Source organism: Ursus americanus, chromosome 34 (genome assembly GCF_024610735.1).
Source record: "Ursus americanus isolate L20-20 chromosome 34, mUrsAme1.1.p, whole genome shotgun sequence".
NCBI classification, from domain to species: Eukaryota; Metazoa; Chordata; class Mammalia; order Carnivora; family Ursidae; genus Ursus; species Ursus americanus.
The window spans coordinates 17,069,742-17,077,326 of NC_142160.1; positions in this window are offsets into that span (position 1 = coordinate 17,069,742).

Here is a 7,585-nt window from a genome sequence, read left to right on the forward strand (position 1 = left end):
TTTCACCAGGGCTTGCCTCCAAGTCTTCCGGTGCGTCAGCAGACGACATCATCGTCCGCCCCGTCACTCCATTCTAATCCCTTGGAATCATCCCGGACGCTTGCTTTCTCTCCTCCCTGACACCCAGCTCTTTATTAGGTCTTATTAACTGTGCTTTTAAGATTTGCCCCAAATCACACTGGCGTGTATACCATCTCCGGTCTCTGCTGAGTAACCTAGGCATGCTTTCTCTCCTGTGGGAGCGTCCTTCCCTCACTCTGTCCCAGGACAGTCAATTCTTTTCCTGTCAGCCAGACTGAGCCTTTATTTACTTATTTTGTTTTTAATTAAAAAAAATTTTTTTTGAGAGAGAGAGAGAGAGAGACAGCAAGTAGGGAGGGTAAGGGGTAGCGGGAGAGGGAGGATTGCAAGCAGACTCCATGCCCAGCAGGGAACCCATTGCTGGGCTCGAACTCACCACCCTGAGATCATGAGTTGAGCTGAAATCAAGAGTTAGGTGCTTAACCCACTGAGCCACCCAGGTGCCCCCAGACCTTGCCTTTACAACAGAAATCAGAACTTAATCACTCCCTTGCTTAAACATCCTCCCCTCCCCATGAACTTTGTCATTCAGAATAAAATTCAAACCTTGCCACCTCCAGTGAGGCTCTCCCACTTCATCTTGCCCTTGCTACCTCTCAACTTTCAACTCTCTCGACTCCACCATTTGCTTAACCTGCTTCAGGTGCACTGGCCTGCTTGCTATTATCAACACACCAGCTTATTCTAGCTCTGGACATTCACATTTCTGTCCCCCCTGCATAGAAATCTCTCCTGAGAGCACTATCCATATCCTCACGCAACTCATTCAGGGTTACTCAAAAGCTACCTCCTCCAGGAAGTCTTCCTTGATTATCATATTCCAAAGAGACCTCTCCACCCCCTTCACCAACATGTACCTCCATCTTCTTCTCATGCTTATTATTTTTTTTAAGTAATCCCTACCCCCAACCTGGGGCTCAAACCCACGAAGCTGAGATCAAGAGTCACATGCTTTACCAACTGAGCCATCCTGGTGCCCCACCATGCTTAATTTTTCTTTAGAGCACTTATCACTATTGAATTTATATTATTTATTGATTGGTTTCCATGAAGACAGGTATTTTGTTTTGTGGAGTGCTATATTCCCAGCACCTATCACGGTACCTTCCATATTGGAGATGCTTAATAAATATTATGAGAAATGGAAACATGAACTCCCACACAGCTTACCGTCCGCATATCAGGTGTTGCAAACTTTTCCTGTAAAAAGCCCGATAACAGCTGTTTTAAACTTCGTGGCCATAGAATCTGTGTCACAATTACTTAGCGCCGCATTTGCAATATGAAAGCAACCACAGACCATACTTTAAGAAATGAACATGGCCATGTTCCAATAAAGCACTGATCATCAAAACAGGCCCCAGGCCATCTTTGCCCTTTGGGCTGCAGCCTGCAGACTTTGGTCTAGAGGACTATGACTGTACTATTCTGCTATCTTCATTAACATGACCTCGCTCTTCCACGGCCTTCCTCAGCAGGGCTTTCTATTCCAGGAAATTCTTGCTCAAGATAATAAAAGTTGCAAAGCACTTTGGAAAAACCCAATTGAGTGAACATCAGACTGCCCAATCTTTCATTGAATAGCATCAGATGACAATTTTCTTTGCAAGAGCCTTTAAAACTTGCTGTGAAAACCTCCCCTAGCTGTCTTTACCCATCTTAAACCATTAGATCACAATCCTGCTTTGAAAGACCTGCCTTCCCCCAGACTTCAAAACCTCACGAATACCCCGCTTGGCTCTCTCGTTCTCAGAGATGCTGCTGAGACTATCGAGGTGATGGTGTCCGTGAGAACACAGAGCAGTGGCCTCAGAGCTCTTTGCTGGTGTTTCCGAAGAGTCAGCCGTAAGGAAGGACAATCCCAGAGTAGGTTCTCATGTCGTTTCTGTTAGTTGTGCCATCATGATTTCTTGGTCCTAAAATTAAAGGACATGTTCATTCATTCACTCATTCAACAAATATGCATCGGGGTCTTACTACACATCTGCCCTCCTGCCAGCCCGTCTGGATAGGAGTGCGGTAAGTACAGATCCGGTAGCTTTGCTCTGTGTAAATACAATAGGAAAAGGCAGGCTTTTCCCCCAGTGATGAATGACTCTCATGTTTGCTTTTTTGAACCTTAAAAAAAAAAAAAAAAAAAAAAAAATGATGTTGCCAGGGCTTTTAACAGGGAAAGAAAAATGGACTCATTAAAAATGAGGACTTCTCGGTTTGCCCTAAGCTTTTTATATCTCTTCTCCAGTCTCCGAAGTTTGCCGATCCAGGAGTCTGCAGCTAGGGGTGCATATGGCCAAGAGTTTTCTGGAAGAATGCCAGGCATGGCTGAAACATCAACTTTCTGACTACTGGGGGGTGTGGGGGGGAAGCAGCCCTCGCTGCCATCATCGTCCATAAAAACTCTGGAATTTATTTGCACAAAGAGCTCATTGAGAGCCCACAGCTCTGCCACAGCCGTTCTTTTATTCTCGTGGAGGAAGCGTCAGAAAACCCAGCTCGTGCTATTTCTGCAGAGGCAAAAGTCTGTGCCTGGTGGCAAATCAGCAGGCCTGGCCTCCCACATGGGTGGAGGCAACCGAACAGGCCTGGGGAGAGAGCCCAAGACTCGAGTCAGGGCCTCACTCTGCCAACTGAGGCAAGCCACCGAGCCACCCAGGGCCTCCCTGTCCTCAGCTTGGAAATGCAGATGGGAAAAAAGTAGCAGCTCACCTCCAGGCAGCTTGTGTTAATCAGCTGAGAAAACGGAGATGAAATTGCTGTTTGGACTCAGAATCTCACCAATGCCAGTCATTCTTTCCAGAAGGCAGTGGTCATGGTTGCCATTTTAGCAGTTCTACAGAAGACACCTCCCCCCATCTTCTCAGTAGTGCCAGGATTTCTGTTCATAGAAAAAAAAAAAAAATCAATCTTTATTTGTTCTATTCTTGTTTGGACTCTTTTAAAATGCAGGCACCTCCTAGAAGGCATAATACATCAAAGTAATCCGCACTACAGCACCTGGGGCTTCTCAAATGTTTTCCTTTTCTCAAGAGGGATCAGGTCGCTAAGGATGGATAATGACGAGAGGGGACTAAAAAGTTGGGGAAAGTCATTTTCAAAAGGAGGAATGCCTACTGAATAGAACTGTAAGAGCCCAGCAGATTATAAGGATCAGTGGTTTTTGAAGTGAAATCTTAGGCAGGTTCCCTTTACGTAAAACAGAAAGTAACAAAGCTTCTCACCCGCCGTCACTGGCCTCATGGGGATGCCCCCCTGTGGGATTCCAGGGCTCTGAGGACAAGCTTGGAAATATCTCCACTTAGCCTCTACCCCATCAACGGGAGGTCCCAGAAGAGAGGAGGGAGTGTAGCCACTCTCCGACTTCCATGCTCGTGGTTCAGCAGAGGAATGAAATGAAAATCGTAAGCATTGGAGATTTGACCATATGCCAAGTTCCTGGCTCAATTATGTGCGTGATCTGATCTCACCTACAAACGAGCTTGCAAAGCAGATACTATTTTCCTTCCCGTTGTACGGATGGGGAAACCGAGGCTTAAGGAGGCTTAAAAAAACCTTGTAAGAAAGTCAGACAGAGGCCTGTATAGTTGTAGGACTGGTGTCCTCAACTCCTTCCTCTGTTTCCTCCATCACACGGTTTCCCCAACGAGAACGTCTGTCTCTGACGCTTATCATCACAGGGTCATCTAGAATTTCCCTGGATTCTAGATTTGGATTTCAGTGGAGATTTGTCTACAACACCCACATATTATCTCTACTCTGGATTTATGTCTTAGAAGAGAGAGAAAGAGTTTGAATTAAAATAGAAAGTTCTATTGCATGGGCGTAACAAGGGAGCCTACAGTCTAAGGCACAAGATGAGGTTCGATTTTCCTCCTATGTTGCCAACTCTGGGTCGTTCTTTTTTTCTTTTCAAATGTAGCATAAGCTTGCTGAATAGAAGACCAGGGAAAGTTGACATATGACAACAAAATACCACACCTTAAAATCTGAAATTCAGACAGCAGTGTGACTCTGAAAGCAAAATAACATTGAGTCCGTTAAAAAAAAAAAAATAAAAAGCAAAAAACCCAAACTTAGCTCACCATGGAAACTTTTAACTGATCTCTAGAAGAGAGGAAGAGAAGGAAAGACACCAGATGAATAAGGACATTCTTCTTTCGGTTTGAAAAGCAGGAGAGAAAAAGTGAAAAACATCTGATTCCCTCACGGGCAGGAACAGATAACTCTATCTGTATTAGTCACCAGCAAAGTCGTCATTCATTTGGTTCAGACAGCCACGGGATTATAGAGAGAACATTTCAGAGCTCTGAACTCGGTCAAGATGAGCCAGCCTCGCTTAGAGACAGACGATGGGGAAAGGGAGCCACCGGTGGGCAGGCGAGCTTGCTGGTTGTGATGGGCTGTTGGTCTCATTCCCGTCCACCTACAAGAGCTCCCTTATGACGGAGGCGTGGACGTTTGGCTTTGGTGTTACAGATTATTTTGAATTGTATTTATTTTTCTGTCAGTTGATTTTTACCGGGCACATTTTTCAAATACGGGTTTTTCACTTATTTATGTTCAAATTTGCTGTCTTTCTAAAAACAGCTTTTGGGATTCCAGTCTATGTTAAGAAGGAAGTCCTTATCTCTACACTGTACGTGCCTTGGGTTCTGTTTTGGTTTCCATTTGAGACTTTATTCTTTAGGCAATTTATATCATTTTGTAGTTTGTGAGATGCAAGTCTACTTTTATTTTCTTTTGGCGACTTGATAGTTATGCTAGCATTGTTTATTAAATAACCCATTCTTATCTCGAGTTGAAACAGCACTTTTCTGCCATCCCCCCCCCCACACAGAATGTATACTGAGATATCTTTCTGAATTCTCTATTCTGTTCCACTAATCTATTTCTCTGCCATGTTCTATTGATTGTATTGTAATGTCTTTAATGTGTTCCCTCTCCCCCACTTTTATTTTCCCCCCGTACATTCCTGGCTCTTCTTGGGCCTTTATCCTTCCATAACCAGTTTAAGAATCGTATTAGTGTTTGTGGTAGACTAAATAACGTACACCCCTCACCCCACCCAATAGGTCTGTCCACCACCTACTTCCTGGAACCAGTGAATGTTACTTTATTGGGAAAAGGGACTCTGCAGATGGGAGTACGTTCATGATTTTGAGATGGGGAGATGACGTTGAATTCCCGTGGGTCTAATGTCATCACAACAATCCTGCTAAGAGACACACGGGAGCAGTCTGGGTTGGAAGAGAATGCGATGAGAGGACAGAGATGGGGGTAGGGGTGCTTTGAAGCTGGAGGAGGGCAGACAAGCCCAGGAACACAGGTGGCCACGGGAAGGCGAACGAAGCAAGAACAGGATTCTCTCTTCAAAGCCACCAGGTGGAACCCGCCCTGCCCACACCTTGACTTCAGCGCTGTGAAACGGTATTTGCACTTCTGACCCCCAGAGCTGTGAAAGAATAATTTTGTGTTACCGGAAGCCACTAAGTCTGTGGTAATTTGTTACAGTAACGATAGGAAAGGAAAACAGTGTTGCGATGGAAATCAAATCAAATCTATATATTAATTTGTGAAGACTGACATTTCTATGGTATTAGTTTCCCCACTGGAGAGCATAGTTTCTTTTCATTTGTTCAGACCGGTTTTATTTTCCTCAATAAAATATGTAAAATTAAAAAAAACATTAAAAACAAGAAGATTCTCATTCTTGATAAATCGATTCTGAAATATTTCATATTTTGCCATTATTGTGAACGAAACATTTTTGTTTCTACGTCTGTGTAGTTAATGTTAGGATATGGAAAAATCCAGATTTTTAAAGATAGTTATTGTTTGTCCGACCACTTACCAAGTTTTCTTATCACCTATACCCGAGTCTCTTGGGTTTTGTTGCTGTTGTTATGCGTCATTTCTTACTTGTATTTTTCCTTTGTGTAATTATTTTTTTTTTTTTAGGAATACAAATCATGTCATTAGCAAAACCAGAGAATTTTATTCTTATTCTCAAATGTTAGGTCAGTTATTTAATTTTGCTGTGTTAATGAGTTTGGGATCTTTTCCAAGTCAGTGTTTAGTCATAACAATGATGGGGAACATCCCTGTGTGTTATTTAATTAAAATGGGTTTAGCCTCCTGCATTTTAGGATCCTATCTGCTGTCAGTTAAGTAGCCTTTATTATTAAATAATTTCTTTAATTCATATTTTATTCAGTAGGAATGGCTGCCACTTTACTAAACGCATTTGAAGCACCTAAAGATATGATCATCTGGTTTTCCTCCTCAAAGGACTGAAGTAATAGTGTCGCTAGACTTCCTGGTACAGAAACGCCCTTGACTTCGTGGAAGAAGTCATGGTCTGCTTTTGTTTATTTCTTTTTTTCTTTTTGATGCATGACTGGATTCTATTAATATTTTATTTAGATTTCTTGAATCTATATTTGTGAACTTGCCTGTAATTTTCCATGTTGGCTTACCTTTATCAGCTTTTATTCAGTTTATTTTGACTTTATAAAATGAATTGGAAGCTCTTCATCCTTTTCTATGGCTTAAAGTAGCCATAAAAGTACTGTCAGTCCTTTAAAATTAGATAAAATTCAGCTAGAAATTCCTGCCTGGTGAATTTTCAAACATTTGTATTTCTCTCTTCTTCCCTACTGAACTTCCAATGCCTCAATTTTTTTTTTTTTAAGATTTTATTTATTCGCGTGCGAGAGAGAGAGAGTGGGTGATCACGCACCCACAAGCATGCACATGATTTGGGGGGAAGGATAGAGGGAGAGGGAGAAGCAGGCTCTCCACTGAGCAGGGGGCCCGATGCAGGGCTCCGTCCCAGGACTCTGAAATCATGACCTGAGCCGAAGGCAGACGCCTAACTGAGCCACCCAGGCACCTCTCGATGCCTTTTTTTTTTTTTTATATCATTTGGTGTTTTAATTCTAGATTGTGATTTGAATTATTCTTATAAATCTTCCATTTCAAGAGGCTGCATTTAGACTTAGCTTAGCTCTAGTCGGAATCTTCCTGTCTATGCAATATATAGACATGCATAGAGATTCACTGCTTGCCAGTCTTGTTTTTCTTCTTTTCCCCAGACTGAAGTTTACATTCTGATTTTATTTCATGTTCAATTAGTTCTTCCCCGGACATTTTCCTCAAATGGAGTACATCACAGATATACTGATATACTCTCTGAAATCTTGCAACTCCTTCCTCATATTTTTCTTTTGTTCTCGCAGATTAATGAAATAATCCCTGGGCATGGAATCCCTCTCAGTGCTATGCAATGATATTTCACTGTTTTCTGGCTTCCAGTGTTGTGGTCTGATGTGATGCCTGTCAGATTTTTTTTCCATTTAAGTAACTTGTTCATTCTTTCTGGAAGTTATAAAATGTTTTTTCTTTTTTTCAGATTTTGTTTATTTGAGAGAGAGAGATCATGAGCAGGGGGATGGGTAGAGGGAGAACCAGACTCCCCTCTGAGTGGGGTGCCTGGTGCAGGACTCGA